This window comes from Sarcophilus harrisii, chromosome 2 (genome assembly GCF_902635505.1).
Source record: "Sarcophilus harrisii chromosome 2, mSarHar1.11, whole genome shotgun sequence".
NCBI classification, from domain to species: Eukaryota; Metazoa; Chordata; class Mammalia; order Dasyuromorphia; family Dasyuridae; genus Sarcophilus; species Sarcophilus harrisii.
In genome coordinates, this window is record NC_045427.1 from 246,661,400 (window position 1) to 246,683,813 (window position 22,414).

General features: G+C 40.8%; 1 protein-coding gene across 2 annotated transcripts in view; it reads right to left on the reverse strand.

Moving 5' to 3' along the window:
• Positions 1-20,805, reverse strand: part of LOC100933452 (zinc finger protein 883) — a 48,038-nt gene extending 27,233 nt beyond the window's left edge. Inside the window, exon 1 of one of the 2 annotated variants that reach the window (XM_023494420.2) lies at positions 20,150-20,805. The gene's annotated coding sequence lies outside the window, so the exon portion shown is untranslated. The remainder of the gene's footprint in view (positions 1-20,149) is intronic. The other variant, XM_031951847.1, reaches the window with a different exon arrangement.
• Positions 20,806-22,414: the final 1,609 nt, after the last annotated feature.

A 22,414-nucleotide genomic window follows, 5' to 3' on the forward strand; every position in this document is an offset into this window, starting at 1 on the left:
ACTGCTGGTATGTGTAGGAGGGCCCCAGCCCCTTCAATCAGAAGTCTGACTCTAGCAACCTATAGAAGGTCAAAGATCAACATGTACAAAGCTCACACTGTGAACAAACATTAGGTGCTACATTTATTGAATGGCTTTAAAGCTTTAAAAGAACTTTCAAAATAATATCAGATACACAAATACACACAAGCATGCATACATAAGATTCAAGAACAGAAAGATGTCACTTGGAAACGCAAGGCATTATGTTCAATCACCATAATTTGCTCCAAAGTAGCACAGTTGTAATGAGAAGCAAAATGGAATCCTATTTCTTCCACCAGCAAGTGGTAGAATATAGCAAAAAGAGCTTGAATTCACAGGAAACCTGGGTTTAAAATTCAGATCTGATGTTACATGTGTGATCAGGAACAATTGGCTTCTTTGAACTTCCATTAATCATCTTTAAAATGAGGGTAAGATTTGTACTCCCCACAGCTCACAGACAAGTAGTGACGAAGCTTTTTCTTTGTAAACCTTAAAGCACTAAATAAGTGGGAGTTATTATTGCTGTGTTGTTATGCCAAAGTCCCCTTTTAATGGGGTGACCCAGTTCCTCCAATTGTCCTATTTCACTATTATGCCTTAGGTTATAACCATCCCCTCTTAATGTTTGAGATAAAGGCTTTATAGACATCCCTTAATGTTTGACAAGATAAAGGTTTATTCATTTCAGAGGCCATTAGATTATCAGTAATGTCATTGTTCTTGTTATTCCATAAAAAGCTTGCTGCCCCAAGCTAGACTCTTTGAGATGATAGTCTTGTCTAGCCCTGGGATCAACATGGATCCATTGGTCCCATTATTTCTTTCCATTTAATAAATTATTGAATTGGTCCCTAATCTCTTGTCTTGCTCAGTTTCTTTGGCATTACATTTGGAGTTCCCCAGCGAGATAATTAGAAAATGAGCAGAATTAGAAATAAGAAACTTTTGGGTTTCTGCCTTGGGCAGAGTGGCTGCGAATCTGAATTCTTGGCCTGGAGAGGTCTGGCCCTCCTGGCTTTTTCCAGAGCCTCCTGGAAAGACAGCAGTTTCCAGCCACAACAGCCTGATGTAAGTTTGTCTGGGTACCTTTTGGGGTACTGTGTGGTACAGCATTTAATAAAAAAGCTGGAGAGATATCTAGAAGCAAAGCAAAGTTTATTATACGATCTAGCCAGAATCGGGCGTCCCACCATCGAGCAGACAATCGAAGGGAGGAAGCACCGTAGGGGGCAGGGTCAACACTTTTTATCCCTAACGCAAATACCCCCTCCCACCACTGACTCTCATCCTTATTGACTGAGGATCTTACATTCTAAACTCGGGAACTACCCAAGAAATTGAACTTGACCAATAAGTACATAGTTGCCCATATTTGACCTAACAGAAAGACACTGATGTCATAGGAGGATAACAAGGGGATTTAAGTATGCCCTTAGGGGATAGCAGGGAGGGAACTTAAGTATGCCCTTGACTTGATGCTTAAAGTCCTTCAGGCCTACTCAAACTTTGAAATAGATGAAGCTTACTCGATTTTCACAACTGTCTTGAAAGATCTCACCTCATCTCTTCAAATTCTGGTAGACTAACTTCACATTCCCTATCGGATTCAATGCTAATACAGTGATTTCTTGAAAGCTGCAGTAGCTGTTCTAATGCATTTCATTTAGAAACCAAAATAAATGCAGATAACTATTTAGTATATTATGTTAAACTAGTAGAGATATAATGGCAATGAAATATATACATGTTATGAATATATCTATATATATGAATAGGGAAAGGGGAAAAATTTTAAAATAGGTTTACAACCAAACATGGTAGCCGTCTGAAATATTTATTGTAAGGTACTTGATTAGAATATTCCAGTTGTTGCTTTACACAGAAAATGCTATGCTCACTAATACAGGAAACCAGCTTTTTCCTGCTGCTTTGATTAAATATAAATCATAGTTCTGTCCTGTTTGGTCCTCTTGGACCATTGGCTCCTTTTAACACCATCAATCTAACAGACCCTTCAGCTTTCTCTTCTAACCTAATCATTCTAGATAATGAGTTTTGGACTATTCTGGTTATCAATCGGATCAAACAAGGTATGCACTACTGAGAGCTATAAGGCCAAATCAAAGGAGCTGCTCCCACCAAGCCAGGACCACCAGGAAGGTGAGGTCCAGGTCTGTACAGGAACATGAGCAAGTTTCCTAATGTTCTTAATGATTTCTTTTACTAGATTTCCATTGTTATCAATCTTTATACAACAAATATACACATTTAGTTTTGCACAAACTCCCCCTTACTCGACCAACAAATAATCCAGCACAAGTCTATGTTGTAAACAGCCTCTCTGATTTGATTAGCTTGGTCAGCCAAAAGATCTAGTGCTTCAGCCATAATCTCTACAACTGTTTGAAGCTTAATTATTCTGTTCAACATATATATTGGGGTTCTATATCCCCAGCTTCCATCTTGAGCCCAAGTGACTGGCCCATACTCTTAACTATTCTCTCTGGAGGCCAGGCACCACCCCAACATTTGCATCTCCAGTCTGAGTAATAGAGGTATCTAAATCCCATTTCTCTCTTCCCAAATCATTATACAACTGAATCCCTAAATATCGGTTTGCCTATTCAGGAAGAAAAATTCTGGCCTTATTAGTCCAATATAGCAAATCCCTGTCCAATTAAGAGGTAGATGAGTATCAGCAGTTAGTCCACAGATCTAATAATGACCCATTAGAACAGGTTGTTCCCTCAAAAATGTCTGAACTACTCCTTGTAAAAGGGTAATATTGCTGGTCTCTCATCCCTAGGGGCCTTCCCCTACAAAGGTGACATACTGACATTTCCATAAACCCAGCTCCTTCCTCCAACTATAATTGGCAACTGGCCGTTGACCCATTAGGTTAGAGGTTCTCCAAAATGTGGGAAACAAGAGTCCCATGTTTCCCAGGTGTCCCCATTGATGTCTATACAGGTAAAAACTTAGTTTTCCAAATCCTTGCAGCCTCCCTTGTATCTCCTAGACATAGAGCAGACAAAAAGCAAGCCTTTTGTCAAACCGCAGCAATTCCTAAGGAATTGTGCCAGAGCTCCCAAGAGCTCCAAACAACGACTGCAGTGCCCACTTGACAACTGTAGTGTCCACTACAAGGAAAGAAAGCCTTTTACCTTGTCCAGAGTTAAGTCCACTCACATACACTATTTCCCAGCTTCAAACTTTGCCCTGTTTAACAAAACCTATTTTCTGTCAATGGCCACTGATGTTTCTCTTCTAGGTTCCAAAAATCAGTCCCATTATGAATTTGGGATCAGTTACTAAGGATCCAGGCTGGGCTTAAGGAGACAGGTACCCATGGCCATTGGCTCAATTGTTGGGATCCACCACAGATCCAACAATTTGATAAGTTAAGAGTTCTCCCTATATTCTGCACGAGCAGGAGGAGCTGGTTCTATTCTTTGGAAGACAGAGGTCTAGTTTCTATGGCTATCATGAGGAAATAGGCAAACCCAAGGCTCAGGGAATGCCCCATTAGAGTTCCCAAAGTAATTAATGTAAGAAAAGTCATACAGTTACAATGCATTGGATTCAGAGTTTGTGTTCCCATTCAGCAGAGGTCCCCTCCTCAAATGTAATTTGAGGTCTCCCCATCTTCAACTGTCCACTCGGATAAAGGTGGTGCCACAGGTCCTTTTGTTCTGGTGTGATGTGTCCAGCCTCGTTCCTGGGTGTGAATTGCAGTGTCTGAGGTCAGTATCACCTGGTAGGGTCTGTCCCAGCAGGGAGTCAGCTTCTCATACTTCCAGGAAGGAATCAACACCCAATCTCCAACCTGAATTCTATGAACAGGGAAACCTAGAGGAGTCTGAGCTATTAACCCTTTTGTTGCCTTTGTCTCAGTTTCCTTAACAGTTCTGTCAAATCCCCTTAGTCGTACTCTAAGGTTATAAATTGCTAGCAAGATAAACAAGAGAGCAGAACTCCTGACCCTCCCCTGTTCAAGAATTTACAATATCCCTCTAAAATATTCCAAGATACCTCATTGACATCTTTATCTCCGAGTATTCAGACATCCTGTCTCTGGGCTTTTAGGATTTATGGCCTCTCCTATCCTGACAGAAACTTTCGCAGGCTTCTTGGTTCTTTGTCTTTAGAGAATATTTAAGAGGTTGGCTTCCTTCTACTGATTGCTGGATTCTTTGAGATGACAGCCTCCCCAGCCCTGGGATCAACATGGATTCCTTGGTCCCAGTACATTTTTATCACTATCTGACTGGATAATTTGAGTCCTATCCATTCAATTATACTCTCCAATTAATAAAAAATTAAAAACTCTCCAATCTCTCTCCTCCCTCAGTTTCTCCGGCATTACACTAGCAATGTGACATATCTCTTAAGAAATAAATCCTTTGTCTCTAAGATAGGGTCCCAGTTTCCCATAGGACAAGCCAGGAAAGGATGACCTTACAATAATTCATAAGGTGAAAGCCCTCCATCTCTATGTGGCTTGGTTCTAACTACAGCAAGAGGAAGATTAAAATTTAGTCTAAGGTAGTTGGGTCTCGAAAGACAATGTAGCCAGTTGCCGTTTTATTTCTTGATTCATCCTTTCTACTTTCCCAGAAGAGGAAGGATGCCAAGGGGTGTGGAGATCCCAAGTGATTTCTAAGGCCCCAATCAGATTCTGCAATACTTGGGCAGAAAAACGTGTTCCTTGATCCGAGTGTATCCTCTCCACTACTCCATATCTAGGAATAATTTGTTCTAATAAGACCTTACTGTCAAGGCAGTTGCTCGGGCTGAGAGGAATGCCTCCACCCATGATGTCAGACGGTCCACTATGACTAGCAAGTATTTGAGGTGACCCACTGGTGGCAGCTCAGTGAAGCCCACACCTGGATGCTTTAGAATGGTCCGATTCCCAGAGCTCGTTCCCCTTTTGGGATCTGGTGTTGAGCAGCCTTGTTAGTCCTTCGACAATTGAGACAGCCGTCCACCAGTTGTCAGGCTATAGTATATAGGCCAGGGGAAACATACCTTGTCAGCACAGCATCACACAGGTTTTGGACATCCCAGTGACTGCCCTGGTGCAGTTGCTGAAGGACCTGCCTCATACTTGCTTTGGTCAGTACCTCTCTGCCATCAGGTAAGAGCCATCGTCTTTCCGAGTTCCCAACTGCTCCAAGAGTCAAGGCCTTCTTTTTCCTTCTGGTTAAAACTGCGAGAGGGTAGACTAGAGGCAAGTACAGGTATCAAGGCCATTATATGAGAAATCCTGGTCTCCAGCTCCCTTGCCTTCTCATCTGCTAATCTATTTCCCCTTGCCTCAAAAGAATTTCCCATCTACCACTCTAGAAGATCCATCTATAAATCAATTTACTCCTCCAGGCATTGGGGATTCTTGTGAATCCTCTTACTTTCGTTTGAAAATCAATCAGCAATGCAACGTGGGCAGCTGATCCTATAAGCCTCCTTCCCTTCACCTGGAGTGAATTCCCCTTCATTTCATTTTCTCCGTGTATTTAATGGGGAATTGTTTGGGTGTCAAAAATTCTCTTTCGATAATAGCCCCCACACACAACATGAAAAATACATCTAAAGACAATATAGATCTTTGATAAGTATGTCAGGGGCCTAGGACTGGGGTTCCAGAGATAGCCCTGCCTTCTATCAACATACAGCGTAAAAGGCTCTAGACCTAAAACTTAGCCTAATCAGGGCATGATGATTCCCGTTTTTTTTTTTGTTTTTTGTTTTTTTTCAAAAGGCAAGGCGGGAGTGGCCCCAAGTACTTGGGGGAAGTAAACCTTTAGATAAAGAAACTCTAGCCCCAGAAAGTAAAAAGGTAAAGCAGCAACCAAAGTTTGACTGCAAATTAAAATATCTATTTAAAGCTGTTTTACTTCAGGTAACTGTCCTTAAGTTTTCACAATTCCACCTTATGACCTATGCAGTCACATGAATTCAAAATTCCCAGCAAATATTAGCTGCAGTCCCAAAGGATTTTATCTCCTACAGCAATTATCATTAATCAAGGCTTCAAATGAATCTAGTTCAAGAATCACAGTAAAGGGTTCATCCTAGAAAGTTCACAGCTTATACGGCTTAGATAGAACATTACACAGATCATTTTGCCTTTACTCAAATACATAGAAAAAAATTCTAAATCGCATGTTGTCCATCCCGTTTCCACATAAAAGAAACTTTTAGATCTTTCAAACATTAATACTCTCTTCATTCAATTTTTAGAAATAACACTATCAAATTATCAGATCAGACTAAAATCCTGCTCTTAGATTTTTTTTTATCATTTTCCTTAAACAAGGAGTCTATCCTGCACATAAATAAGCATTAAATAATTTGCTTTAGACAGATGGGATCTTAGTAGAAATAAATTGCTATCAGATTAACTTACAGTTCCAACAAACTTCTTAGAGCAGCTATAGACTTGAAAAATAAAAATAAAACATTCCGTTATTAACACTATATAAATGGGCAAAGGAAACATATCTGAGAGAAAGAATGGAGGGGGATGAATATAGTGGGTACCATATACCATAAGTGGGTACCAAGTGCATAAGAATTGACTTTAAGAGAAAAAATTTTAGACATATTCAATATATGGTGAAACTTCTCCCATCTCATTGAAAAGTGAGAAGGGAAAAGTGAAAAGGGAAGGAATAAGCTAAGCAGAAGGGAATACAGAAACTGTGAGGGAAAGGAGTAAGATAGGGGGAGGAACTCTAAGGTGGGGAGGAGGGATACTAAAAAGGGAGGGCTGTGAGAAGCAAGTGGTGACAAGTTTAATACTGGGAAGGGGGGTAAGGGGGAAAGAAGGGAGAAAAGGATAAATAGGGGTTAACAAGATGGCAAGTAATACAGAATTGGTAATTTTAACCATAAATGTGAACGGGGTAAACTCCCCCATAAAGAGGAAGCGATTAAAAGCCAGAATCTTACAATATGTTGTTTACAGGAAACACACCTGAAGCAGGGAGATACATGCAGAATAAATGTAAAAGGATGGAGCAAAATCTACTATGCTTCAGGTGAAGTCAAAAAAGCAGGAGTAGCCATCCTGATCTCAGATCAAGCAAAAACAAAAATTGATCTAATTAAAAGAGATAAGGAAGGGCACTATATCTTGCTAAAGGATAGCATAAATAATGAAGCAATATCAATATTAAACATATATGCACCAAGTGGTGTAGCATCTAAATTCTTAAAAGAGAAATTAAGAGAGCTGCAAGAAGAAATAGATAGCAAAACTATAATAGTGGGAGATCTCAACCTTGCACTCTCAGAATTAGATAAATCAAATCACAAAATAAATAAGAAAGAAGTCAAAGAGGTAAATAGAATACTAGAAAAGTTAGATATGATAGACCTCTGGAGAAAACGAAATGGAGACAGAAAGGAGTACACTTTCTTTTCAGCAGTTCATGGAACCTATACAAAAATAGACCATATATTAGGACATTAAAAACCTCAAACTCAAATGCAGTAAGGCAGAAATAGTGAATGCATCCTTTTCAGACCACGATGCAATCCAATTCTCCCTGTGCAACAAGAAAACTGTTTGGATCTGCACATATACATTGTATCTAGGATATACTAGGACATATTCAACATATATAGGACTGCTTGCCATCTAGGGGAGGGGGTGGAGGGTGGGAGGGAAAAATCGGAACAGAAGTGAGTGCAAGGGATAATGTAAAAAAAATTACCCTGGCATGGATTCTGTCAATAAAAATTACTATAATTAAAAAAAAAAACCCACTATATAAATGTAGGCTGTTCCTTTAAACAGTAGAAGCAATTGATACCCGAACCAGCAAGATGTGGCAGCCGCCATACTTAACCTAATTCCCATTAGATCACCTGACAAGGTCCCTCTCCACGTAGCCACCCTTCCCTCACTCCACCATGCTTCCCCACTTTAATTAATCACAGCTAACTTTTTAGGGTGCCATTTCCCCAGGATCCAATCTGTCAGCTCAAGACAGGTCCCAACCTCATGGGATATATCTCCTTTTCCCATGGCAAACGGCAAATTCACTAGGCAATTGTGCCTTTTTCTTCCCCATTTCTGGAGAGCCATTTTCCTCTTTTTCTCTCACATCATCTCTTCCTGTTCCCTCTCTCTCCTTCCAAAGCTTACTTGCTTAAACCTTCTCCAACATATGTTCAACACTCCCAAACCAATGCTAGATGCTCCATTTAAACTATTAATTGCTTTTGCAAATCAATCTTTCTTGTCCCTCATCTTTAAGTCAAAGAAAAAAAAATTTTTTTTAAACTTTAAACTTCAAGGTTCTCAAATAACTGAACCAAATGTCATAACTTATACATGCCCAACAGAGATGACAAATTTTTAAGGAATAACCCAGATACAAACTACCCAATATCTCTAGAAAACAACACACCTCTAAGTAGGGAGATACAACCTCAACCTCCCCCCAAGGTAAACTACCTTTTTTTTTAATTTGTTGTTTTAATTTTGTTTTAATAAACTACATTTTAACTTAAAATCCCAAACATGGCTTTAAATTCCCAATAATATAAAACTACTTTTGCCATCATATTTAAAATAATGAATTTCACCAAATAGCAGTTTCTTTCCTTTGGTCCCACGTGGCCCTACTGCAGGTCAGGACACGAGAGAGGGAAAGGAAAGAAGCACCATCTTCACTCTCTCGATCCCACATACTTCCCCGATGTATAGGGTAATTGTACTCCCAATTGGGATCTGCTAAAGGTATTTCTGATCAGCTGAAACTACTCCTGCAGCTGGAGAGTTTCTCTTGTCCCACTCCTTCCTAGCTGCACCTCCAATTACTCCCCTCTCTTCTTGTGAGAAGAGAGAATTCAAAATAGACCTAAGTTCTCCTCCTGGCCCCGAGGGCCCTTGGAGGGGCAGATGGAATTAAATCCTTTCCTTCTCTTTCAGGTACAAATTCAGTCTTTGGCACACCCAGTCTGCAATAGTGCCTTCACCAATATCTTTGTACCTTATCATCTTTCTTTTTCCTTCTATATTTTGGCAGTTCGTTCCAATTACTTAATTTATCTCCCAAGGGACTATCTACCGGTATTTTCTGATCATTTCTCTCCCCGAGGGCTGGCTGGGACTGGGCCACACCCATTGAATTTGGACGTAATCTAAATTCCAAAACACCCAAACACACCAATTGTCGCCAATTGATTCCAGTCACCCTAGAAGGCCTCACCAAGGCTATCCTGTCCAGAGACCCAGAGTTTAAGACTCCAGGCCTCACAGGGTCCTGTCCAGAGACCCCTCCAGAGCTTAAGACTCTAAGGGCCTCACAGGGGGCTTACCTCTGGGTTGTTGCACAACAAATTACTTGACTGATAGGTCCTCCACCGAACCGGTTGGAATTTTTACTGCGGAGTTTCTCCCTCTGCTTTGCTCTGAGTTTCTCCACTACGGGCCCACTTTCCCTTGGGGAGTAAGGAGAACCCCTGGACGCTGGCGGGCTGCCTAAATCAGGGCAGGGCGCCACCCTGCCAACACCCCAGGGTTCACCTACTCACCACAAGTAGTGTGATCCGGACTAGCCCCCAAAACTGTGTAGTACAGCATGTAATAAAAAAGCTGGAGATATCTAGAAGCAAAGCAAAGTTTATTATACGATCTAGCCAGAATCGGGCGTCCCACCATCGAGCAGACAATCGAAGGGAGGAAGCACCGTAGGGGGCAGGGTCAACACTTTTTATCCCTAACGCAAATACCCCCTCCCACCACTGACCCTCATCCTTATTGGCTGAGGATCTTACATTCTAAACTCGGGAACTACCCAAGAAATTGAACTTGACCAATAAGTACATAGTTGCCCATATTTGACCTAACAGAAAGACACTGATGTCATAGGAGGATAACAAGGGGATTTAAGTATAACCTTAGGGGATAGCAGGGAGGGAACTTAAGTATGCCCTTGACTTGATGCTTAAAGTCCTTCAGGCCTACTCAAACTTTGAAATAGATGAAGCTTACTCGATTTTCACAACTGTCTTGAAAGATCTCACCTCAAAATGATTGGCTATGACTCAGGATGTAGTGCAAGACCTTGGTGCCTTCAGTGTTTTGCCAAGTTCTAACTGCACCACAGCTCCTGCTTCAGATGCTGCCTTCATGGCTGTGAGCATATGTGGTTCTTGTCTATCCATTCCACCAGGGGAAGTCTGAACATGCCTGAAGTGAACATACTAATTCACTAATGTATTTAAGGCCTGTCGGTTACCTTCATCCTGGTTTAGCCTGTCTGCTGAGACAGTTAATGGGGTCTGCATGCTATGGCTTGTTGGACCAACAGGTGAGCATTAAGTACCAGGTGGACACTGAAGGTAGAAGAACAGTCCTGAAAAGGATTTGGAAGCCCTCATAGCAGAGATGTTAGTACTCCCTTATAACCCCTTCACCTTCATATGCTTTGATTATAGCTATTCTCCTTGTCTTATTCATTACAACATGAGCTGTTTATGAACAGGGACTGTTCTTTGCTTTTCTTTGTATCCTCAGAGATTAGCACAGTGCCTGGCACATCAAAAACACTTAAAAAAATACTTTTTGACTAATTGATATTGTCCAGCTTCCATTTTTAAGCAGGTCAAATCAGATTTAAATGACCATTAAAAGAATCCTTGGAGGGGTAAAGAAGTCACAAAAAGATAGCCTACAGCCTAAAGATTTTGGGAAGAATAGTTCTTCTTTGCTTTGATGGAGGACATGGGGAAATATTAAGAGGAATGCGTGTGTGTGTGTGTGTGTGTGTGTGCGCATGGGCATGAGTATGTGTGAGGGAATGAGTGTGTGTGGTAATTTTATGTCCTTCTGGCTGGACAGCACGGTAGTTAAAGAGTGCTGAACCTAGAATCAGGAAGACCTGCATTTAAATCTGGACTCAGATACTTCCTAGCTGGGTGACCCTAGGCAAGTCATTCTGTCTCTGTCTGCCAAAGATTTCTCAACTATTAAAAAAATATATATAATAGCACCTCTAAGTTGGAGCTATTATACACACACACATATATATATTTTATAATTATTATGAAAATCAAATGAGGTAATTTGTAAAGTACTTAGTACAATTCCTGGTATACAAAAGGAACTTAATAAGTGCTTATTTCTTTCCCTCTTTCAAATACTGATTCTATGATCCTAGGCAAATCTTAAACTTAACCTCTTAGTGCTTCCAGCAACTAAGATTATACCTTTTGGAGTAACTGGTAATCTGTCTTAGTACAGAAAGTTTCCTCATTAGAAGCTCCTTTTATTAATTATATCACAGGTCTATATTCTACCTTTCTCCACCCCCACCCTCAATTATATGGCTATGAGTTTCATATATTTCTAGCACCATTGCAGCTGCTCCTTGACCTCCAAGTTGGAAGTTCTCTGCCTCCCCAAATTTGCCCTATCTCTTTGTATGAAGGTTTCAGAATTATGCCTTGCAATTGGAGTTTTCCACCACCAAAGAATTCATCTAGTGGCTAACTTGCTGGTGAAAAACTTCTGTAGATGTAACCATGTTGGCCCTCAGAAAGTGGCTACCACATGGGGCCAAGATCATACTCAAAGCTTTTCCAGTTGGATAGAAATTGATGAATTTTGTGTTTTACTAGCACAGCTCTTGAGAAGCAAGATTTGACTCCACTCCCCACCTCATACAAACAGACATCTAAGTAGGACTTTGTGGAGAGCCCTGTCCAGAGTAAAAGCTTAGTGTTTATTGAATTGGGAATTCTCCTTCTTCCCAAGAGCTCCCTCCTTTTCTCCCTCTGGCTACCTTTGAGAGGCTGCTTGATTAACAGTCATATACACTTCCAGAGTGTGAGGACTGGAATAGCTGTCCTAGTTTTCTCTCTTCTAAAGAGAACTTAAGACTAAATAAGGGGCCAGAAAAACCCTGAGTCTCCTGTGAAAACTAGAAAATCTATTTTGATTCAGTGAATCAAAGTGGGAATAGCACCCCTTGGGGAATACTGATGATGCTACAATAGAAAATGAACCTAAATAAGGCCAGGGAACAGCTCCCAGCTCCCATTTGTTTCCATTCCCTTCTATCTCCACCAGTTGTCAGGGGAGAGATGCTTTGTCTTCATCCAGAGTCTGAGATAGAATTTTCTTATCTATTTGAGCCCAATTCAGTCACAGCATCTCAAAATTAACAGGCATGTCAGAGGCTATTTAGTCTAATTTGTACTTATCAATGACACTTATCAAGAGTGTAAAAGAAAAAAAAAGGAGCTCTAGCATCTGATTACTATAATCAGTCAATAAGCATTTATATTACGTGCCTACTAATGCCAGCAGCCATAGTGCTAGGAGTAAAAAACCAAAAAACAAAACCCAACCCCAAATCCCTCCTCTCACAGAGCTTGCATGCTTATGATGGAGAAAACGTGTGCATAGAGAATAAGAAGCTTGAGGCAGGTAAATATTGCATAGTTAGGGAGGACAGGAGGAGCTGGAGATGAGGAAGTCTTCATGAGATTAGGCTACATCCTGAAGTAAGAATGGGATTCTGTGAGGCAGAGAAAAAGTGGGAGAGCATCTAAAAATGGAAGATGAGTGCAAAGGCACAGAAAGGGCAATGGAGTTCCACAGGTGAAGAATAGAAAGAGAAGGCCAGATTTTCAGGATCACAAGAGTACTGGAAAGACACAAATGTATAATAGATCTAAAAAGATAGGTTAGGCCAAGTTGCAAAGGATTTTAAAAGTAAAATTGAGGAATTTATATTTATTTCTAGATGCAACAGGGAGATGCTTGAGTTTATGTGACATGTCAGATCAAAAAAAATTAGTTTGAAAGCTATGTCAAGGATGGATTGGAATGAGGAGTAACTCAAGGCAGAAGACCAATTAAGAGCCCAATGCTACAACCTAGATAAGAGGTATCCAGTATATAATTGGTGATGCAAGACTTAAGCTTAGGACCTAGAGAACTGGATGGCTTGCTTTCTGAGTCATCTACAATAGAGATAATTAACCCCCTACACACTATGCTACAATTTCTTTTTTTCAAATAGCTTTTTATTTTACAAAATACATGCAAAGATAGTTTTTAACATCCACCCTTGCAAAACATTGTGTTCCAAATTTTTCTCTCTCCCATCCCATTTCCCCCTCCCCTAGACAGCTTAATATAACAGTTCCAATATAGCTTAAAATGTGCAATTCTTCTAAATGTATTTCCACATTTGTCATGCTACAATTTCAAACTAATTGGGAACTTGTCAACAAATTAAAAAACTGTTCACATCTTGCCTCAAAGCACTAATGCCCTGCATGTAGTGAACACTAAATAAATATTCTTTTTCCTTCTTTTCCTTCTTTTTCCTTTCCATTCGCTTTGCCCCTGGGCAAGTTAACTTTCTGTTTGTTGGACCACATAGTGACTGAAGTCCATTCCAGTCTCTAGCTCTATAATCCTATAAATCTGTGAATAACAACTGATATTGTTATAACACTTCAAATTTTGCAAAGTGTTCTCCTTACTACCATATTATTATGAGTTAGTGCAAGTACTGTTATTTCAGTTTTATAAAGAAGGAAAAAAACGGAGAGGTTAATGAATAATGTACCCACAGTTATAAGCTAAGGAAGTACAGGAGCTGGAATTCTCCCCCAGTTTTCCTGACTCCAAATTTGGTGCTCACACTATTCTATCTTCTATGCACACTCTCTCTCCAGGAAGAGGCTTTATCAATTATGTGGTCACTACTGTGATGGCAATTCTTCATTTGTTATGTGTTTACATTCAGGCTTGAAAAGAAAGTTTTTGCTCTCCTACGTGGCCTGCTTAGCCAAAGGCTAATAACACAAGAGAAATATGACATTTTCCACTAGGGACTGGACTTTGAATTAGGCAATAGAGGTATAATGTCACTGTAGGTACAAGGCATACATCAGCAAGTCGATTCAGGGAAGGTAAAAATAAAGCCATAGTCAAGAACCAAAGCAGTAAATGAGTGAAACAGGAGACAGGGATCAAGAGAAATGCTGTGAAAATCTGCTAAACTGGTTTGACTACCCTAGCTACTTGGTGGGTCCCAGGCTGGATAAAGCTCCAGGCTTTGGATCGACTCCAGGTAGTGCTTGCTAGTGTCTTTGATCTCTCTTCCACCATGAAGTGATGGTGGCAGATTTAGGAATACTAGAATCTAGAACAGAAATCTCTATTTCCATCCTTTTTATGAAGAACTCTATCAAAGCACCTATTAATACATCTATCCTCTCAGACCAACACTTGACTTTCCAAACATTGTCAGGTAAACTACCCATTTTCACCTGACTGCTTAATCCCAAGAGACATGACTCGTCCTAGGCTCCCTCACTGGCTCCTTGAGAGATCTACCTGCCCCTCCTCCACACCCTAATTTACCTGTTCATTTTATGAATATACAATTCTAAAGATGTTATCACTTCTTTGTACCAGATTTTATCATTATGCTCCATCCCCCACTTACACTGTAAACACCAGCACATAGAATCTAAAGGGATCAGCTATATATCACTGTGCTCTCCCTTGCTATAAATACCTTAAAGTTCCTTCTTTGCTTCCTTTATATCTATCTGTCGTTTGACCTGAAACACAGAATCTAGTCCAACTTAACCTCAATGAGAATTCCTTCTATCATATCATAGAATTTTAGGGATAGGGGAGAACTCAGGGCCAATTAGTCACACCCATACTTGAAAAAGAATCGCTTCTACAATATACCCAACAAGTAGTCATCTGGTCTTTGCTGAAGGACCTCTAACAATGTATTATTTCTACTGCCTTATGACCAGTTCTTTTCACATTCAGATAGCTCTAGTTGCTATGAATATTTTCCCTACAGAAAATCTAATTTTTTTTTTTCCAACAGCATAACAGAGGACTCTTGCAGGTCTTGGTTTTCAGCTCCCTCACCATTCTAATTATCCTTCATTAGACTCACCCCAGTTTTTCAATGTCTTGCCTAAAATAAGAAAGGGGTAGCCATGGGGGTAAACTCTGAAACTCTCCTTTGACAAAGACCCACCCTTCAGGGCAGTTAAGTAGTTTCATTCTATTGGAAATCTTGGCGGGAACTAGTTGCACCCTCTATTGAGTTGAAGATTAACCCAGGACCACTCCCAGTAGCTCAAACTTAAGTGGTCTCAAGAAGCTCTCTTCTTGACCCAGCTGCCTGCCAGGACTCTTGCCCTGTTAAAAGCCATACACTGTCTTCTCCCAGCTCTTCTAGACCTTAGCATCCCCTATCTATATTTATAATATGATAAGACTGGCTGGGGAAGCAGGAATATTGTGAATGGTGTGATGTGGGTAGTGGACTAAGCAGCTTGGCCATTGAATCTCAGGCTAACTCTTAAGGACAGGATTTCTGTATGAGGGTAAGAAAAAGGGTAGATCCCATGGCCCGGTACTCTTTTCTTCTTCTGTTTTAAGAGAATTTTCAAAGATGCTGGAGTAAATAATGTCTCCAATTGTCTCTGCCTCATCACTGACCCTGTTACTTGTTTAATTTGGCTATTTGTCCTTAGTATCATTTATTTCCATTGTGGTCTATATTTCATTATATTCTTGAATATAACAGAAACCACACAGCATTACAATATTTTATCAATTAATCAATCAATCCAGAAGCATTTATTAAGCACTTACTTTGTATCAGGCACTATGCTAAATGCTGAGGATACAAAGAAAAAGTAAAAACAGTTCTTGCTCTCAAGGAGCTTATTTTCTAATGTGCCTAAATAAACAAAATGCATAGAAGCAGATATCCTCTTAAGAGAGGAAAGCAATAGCATCTGGGAAGATTGGAAAAACCTTCTAGAGATAGTGGCATTTGAGTTAAGTCTTGAATAAAGTAAAGGAAGCAAAGAAACCAAGAAAAAAAAAATTACTTCATGGGAGCCAGTGCAAAGGCATGGATTTGGGAAATAGAATATTCACTCAGGAGGAACAACAAAGTGGCTAGTATGACTCAACAACAGAGTGTATGGAGGGGAGTTATTCTTAAGAAGACTGAAAAGATAGGAAATGGCCAGGTCATAAAGAGTTTTAAATACACCAAAGGAGAATTTATATTTGATCTTTGAGGTACCAGGGAGCCACTGGAATTCACTGAATGGAGGTGGGGATTGGGTGACATGGTTAGAACTATGCCTTTAGAAAATCATTTTGACTACTATGTGGAGAACAGATTGGAGAAAGAGAGATTTGAAGCAGAATAGAGGTGACAGCCTAAGAAAATACTGTAAAGTGGCAGATTGGAGATTAGGGTAAGAACAAAGAATACTGTTAGGAATACTAAGGCATAGAAAGAGGTAGAATGATAAATAATAATAATAATAATAATAAGATCTGGAATTATAAGCCCTAGAGGAGAGCATTCCTTGATCTTTTTCCTAACAAGCTAATGTGTCAAAGGTCCCATAGAGTTTCCAGCCTTTTTCATCACTGAGATTCCATTTACAGCTTAATGATACCTAATTTTCTGATACATCAGTCTTCCAGTCCCTCACAGGCTTCATTTACCCAGAAGTCCAAGAGCCACCATCAATACTGGTGGAACACCGGCAATAGAATCACTGAAAATTCCCAAATACCAACACTTTGCATTCCCTTTAGAACTTTGAAGCCACTACATTGTCACTATACTTGGCATATAAAATGGCAATAAGTATCAATAAAAACTCACACTTTGTGTGAGCTTATTTGGGGGAAAAAAAAAAAAGAACTTTGAAGCCATATATGTTAGCTATTCATCCCAGCTTTTATTCACAGCAGCAGCAAACTGAATAGGAATACTCTCAGCCTTCATATCTACTCATAAGTGTTCTGTGACAGAGAATATGTCTAAGGTAACAAAAATAGTAGGATCAATTGCCAGTTCTGCCTCTTGCCATCTGTGTGACCTTAACAAGTGGTTAAGCAATCTAGATTTAACTTTGTTCAGATGTAAAAAGGACTGAATTTGATGACTTCTATGGTCCTCCCTTCAAGCTGTAATGATCACATCTTTGATCCCAAGAGAATCATCTCCAAGATCCTGAATATAAAAATTATATTTATTCTTACTACGACATCTCCTCATTTCACTCTTCCTCTGCCCTTACACTAACACTACTCTTGACTCTTGCCACTAGTTCCAGTCTCTCCCTTGATTCTTCCTTATCTAATCAATAAACATTTTATACTTTCCCATAGTATCTCCTGAATTTTGCTTTCAATCGAATCTAACTTAATCATACGATCATTAATCTAAAGCTAGAAAAAAAAAAAATCTCAGAGGCTCCTGGATTGGACAGTCCAATCTCTCCATCTTTCAGATGGGGCAACAGAGACCCATGGACTTGTAACTTGTTCAAAGGTCACAAAGATAGTAAACATCAAAGATGGGATTTGAATACAGGTCCTCTGTCTCCAGAGCATATATTCTGTATGATACTACCACCACCTCTCTGGTCTTGATACCATAATTTGCCCTTCTGATTTGTCACTAACCACTACTCTGGAATGCTTCACCCTCCTTTCTTTCCATCATTTTTGACCTGCTAATTCTTACCTTGGGCAATTTCTACCTAAGTTTTCCATTTTTGATCAGAGGTAGCTGAGCACGCCTAGAGAAAGTCATAAAATGAAATGCATTTCACTCACTATAAATTATGTTACTGAACTTACAATGCTCTGCTGCTTGTGGAGCAATGCTTTGAGTTCTTACCCAGATTCACAGATTGTTTCAAACCCTTACCTCTTTCCATTCCCCAAAATGTATAGCAAATTACTTAATCTCATGCCTTAGTAAAAGGATTCAGATCACCTGGCGTAAGCAACATGGTATAGAGGGGAAGTTATGTAGAGTTATGGATTGATTATTGGTCTTAAAACACCTGGGTTCAAATTCTGCCTCTTATCACTAAATGTGTGACCAATGGCAAATCACTTAGCTTCTCTGATCCTCAGTTTCTTCATCTGTAAAAAAGGGATAATAGCATTTATACAGCTGTTGAGCAATTCAAATGCTATGACAATAAAGTACTCTGTCGATGTTAATTATCACTACCAATTCTTCTCCGCACCTGAAAATATCAATATCCACGTTGCTCATTTTTGCCCCCTTTCTTTTTGTCTTAGAAGAAGAGAGATCCTACTTCTTACTAGGCTAATCTCTTTCCTTTTCACCCCTTTCAGGAGCATACCATAATCATCACCAATTCCAATATATCAACATGTTCCTCTCCACTAACTTCTTTATTACTGATCGTTAACATGGTCATTTATAGTCAGTCCTTAAAAAGTTTTCTCTCTTCCCCTCTATTTTATCTAGACATCCTCAATAGAATATAAGTTCTTGAGTCTTCTAGCATATAAAGGGATATTATGTGGAAGAAGGATTAAATGTTCCCTCTAGGCCCAAGAAAGCAGAATTGGATGCCAGAAGCAGAAGTTTCAAGGATACAAATTGAGACTTACTACAAGGCTGGGAGGGAAGGCAGCGACAGATTCTTACCAATGAGAGCTCTCCAAAAGTAAAATGGCAGTGGTGATTCCTGTCATTGGTAGTTTTCAGGCAAAGGCAGGTATGTTGCCAAAGGACTTAGATAGGAATAAACACAAGCTGTCATCCCCAGTAGAAAGTTAAATTCCTTGAAGACTGGGGCTGTTTTATTTTTCTCTATATATTTTCAGAGCCTACCCCAGTGCTTTGTACTTCATAAATATTTAATAAATATTCATTGAATTCAATCGTCTCCTATACCTCATAACCAAGTTTTTAAAAAAAGTAGTCCATAACATTTTTTTTAATGACAAATGTGGAGATTTATTTTGCTTATATTGGTAAAAAGGCTTTTTTTTTTTTCTTTCTTTCTCAGGTGGGGAAAGGAGTAGGTGGAAAGAAAAACGGAACTTCATTTGAAAAATAAAATTCAACACAAAAAAATTAAAAGCAGTGTCTGCCTGGTGCCTTTGTTTTCATCACCTCTCCGCAATCTACCTTATATCAGGGGGTGTACTTGACCCAACTTAACCTACAAGCTGATTGTTAAATTCTCATGTTAGAAATCAGCAAATGCTACAAATCAGGGCTTAATATATTTGTTTTGCTCATTATCTAGACTTAAGAGAGCTAGAGAAAATGTATAATTCAGATTCAACCCAAGTGTGTCCTGAGTACACTTTTTGGAGAACCAGTTTTTTTTTTTTTTTTAGAAGACAATCTTTAATATAGTCTTTTGTTCCATAAAATAAAGAAAAACTTTAACAGTCAAAAATAAAACAGTAATGTGGGAACATGTATTACCCAAAACTATCAGTATGTGATTTTTTTTTTATTCAATAGCCTTTTATTTACAGGTTATATGCGTGGATAACTTTACAGCGTTAACAATTGCTAAACCTCTTAGAACCAGTTTTTAAACAGGTATCAGTACAACCGTGCTTACATCCCCACCATTCTATCTATTCTTTCCAGGGTCAGCAGCAGCTGCCTTATTCCTAAATCCAATCATTTTTTTCTCAGTCCCCATCCTTCATGCCCTTCTGCAGCATCTGGGCATCCCCCCCACTTTCTCTTCCCTTCCCTTTCCTAGGCGTCAGAAATGCTCTTTCACTAGCGTCTGGAGTCCCCTTCTCAGGGGGCTGCTCCCTCAACTTCTCTGTCTCTGGGTCTCTTTCCTGCTCCTTTAACAACGGCCAATCACCATTTCCCAGGCACCGCAAGGTCTGGAAAACATTCAACATATATTATCTCATTCGATCCTCAAAATAACCCTGAAAAGCAGGGGCCATGATTAGCCCCTTTTACAAATGGGAGAGATTAAGACGGCAAGCAAACATCGGAGGCACGGCTCGGACCGAGGCTTTCCCGACGAGGTCCAGGAAGCTATTCCCTCGCCCCTGGCAGCCTCGCTCATCCTTCGCTCAGGGCTATGTCCGGAGGGCATTTTTCGCCATCACTGGGCTGGCTCTTCCTTGAGGGGCGCCAGCGGCGACGGCCCGAGGTTTCCCCTCCGCGGACCCGAGCGGCAGGCTCGGGCAGACCCCCGCCCCCCCCCCCCCCCACGCCGGGAGACGTCGCTCCCTCCCGCCCCCTCACCCATTGGTCATCCTCACCTCTCTCCGCGCGCACTCTCCTTCTCCGCGCTTACCCCTCCTGGCGGGCTTATTCCTGAGCCATGGCAACTCGGGAACAAGGTCCCTCCAACCCGCTCCGGCCAGGCGCCGGTGAACTCTGACCTCGGGCTAGGGCGGGCAGACCCCGCGGGGAGTGAGCCCCGGGCAAGAGACGGAAAGGCAGCGAGCCGCGCGAGGCGCATCGGGCGTCCCCGCCAGCGATGGGCGCCCGCGGGGCTCCTGCAAGTGGCTCATCCACAGGGACACCCACACTGGGTCTGAGGGCAGAGGTCCGATCTCTGCTTATCAGTTGGGTGCTCCTGGGCCAGACCCTTAAGCTCTCCAGGTCTGTCTCCCTAGATCTAAGGGCTGGACTAAGATGCTCTCTAAAGTCGCTTTTGGCTGTAAATCTCTCTCATACGCGCCCGCAGAAACAGGCCCTCGGCCTTGGGGTAACCCGAGAGTGGAAAGATAGATCTCCCCAAAACCCTGAGTCGGACAACACACGCGTGAGGAAGACGGGCCCAGCTCTTTCCTGTCAGTCTACCGACTTGGAGGTGGGAAGGAGGGAGGGATGGAGCGTACAGAACAGTGGGAGGCGGAAACTGTGTCGCGGAGACCTCTGGGAGTTGTAGTCCGGAACTAAATCGGTATGTGCGAGAATTCTAGGAGACCTAGTTTGGCGAAGTCTTGGCTTCAGTTCCGCAACTCCATATCCCAGAGGCCTCTGCGGCGCTCCGTTCCGAGGCCCACTGGAGAAAATGGTTGGTGCGGGCTGAGCCGCTTTTGTGGCTCTGGCTCCCTATACCCTGGGCTCCCCAGAAACCAGAGCTAAGTCCGGTTTACGCTACGATCCCAGCCAGCTTTGGGTGGGAAATAAACCAGACTTTTCTCTCTTATTGGTTCGTTCCGAAGAGAGCGGGCGGAAGGGGAAGGGCTGAGGAGGTCCGTCACCATGGTGACAGCGTGGGGCGTTATCTGGGACCTGGAAGCTGGGGCTGATGCGACACTTGAGCCCTAAAGGCAGAACGGGTCTTAGCGTCGAAATTGGAAGAGACTGGCAATCGCTAATACACGTCCTTCCTTTTACAGAAGAGAAAATTGAGACCCAGAAAGCGGGACTTAGTGACGTAGCGCTTGTAGAGAGTGCTATTCCCAGGTGTGGTCAACAATTAAACGTTTATTAAGTGACAAACGTAGGGCTCTGTGAATCCGTTTGGATGACAGCTTCTTTTTCAGCGTGTTTGTTCACTAAATATTCGACTTACAACTGTTCTTGGTGTAGGATGAATAAGTAGAAACTGAAAGAAAAATACACACGATGACCGCAATATTGTAAATGAAAAGATTGCTAAGTGCAAATAAATCTTTGCTCAGAAGAAAACCCATTGCTGGTCGGAAAGAACTGATAATGAAATGTATATCTTGTCACCTCGTAACTGTCTCACATGTTTGGTTTTTTTGTTTTGTTTTGTTTTTCCTTAATTTGCTTTTCTCTGTTGCAAGGTTCAGTGGAAGAGGACAGGTTTTCCTTTCAGAAATGATTGTGATGTAAAAATATAAACCACCACTAAAGACGGTTTTAAATGAAAAAAGAATCTGCTCTATAGAAGTTCTAGACAAAGAAGTCAACATACTATCATGTAGATTCTTCTCTCCTTTTTTTAAAAAACAGTATAGTTGATCCCCTCGGCCTGCTCTTCTATGTTTTATGATTTTCAAAAAGCATTGACCTGTACTTGGTGACCAGAGCCAATGACCCCAGAATCATATCCACCATTTCTTTCAGTGTCCTGTCCCTACTTATCTTAGATCCTAACTCTTTATTTAAGTCCTTTTTGTTCTTTCTTTCCCAAGGATTCTTTTGCTTGGAAGATAAAAGCCAACTAAGAATTAAGTGGTTCTTTATTTTTCATATGGTCTGCCCTACATAGCAGTTCTGTCCTTTTTAGTTCTCACCAGTATAACTAAAAAAGAACCAAAAGACTTTTTGTCATCCTTAGCAATATTTATGTCATTTTGAAGTTGAACATTCTTGATCCTATTCTTTTTATAGGACTGTAACATGGCACTTCTTTCCTGAAGAAGAAATGTGAAACATCATAATCAGATGCCTTTTTTTCATACTTCATTGTGTTTTTGTGATCAAAATCGATCTTTTGTATGATATACTGATGTCAGGCTTGAAGGTTTGAGAGCAGCCTTGACACAGGAGAGCAAGATCCACCAGATGTCACTGGATGTTCCAGGTAGAGATTTGTGGAC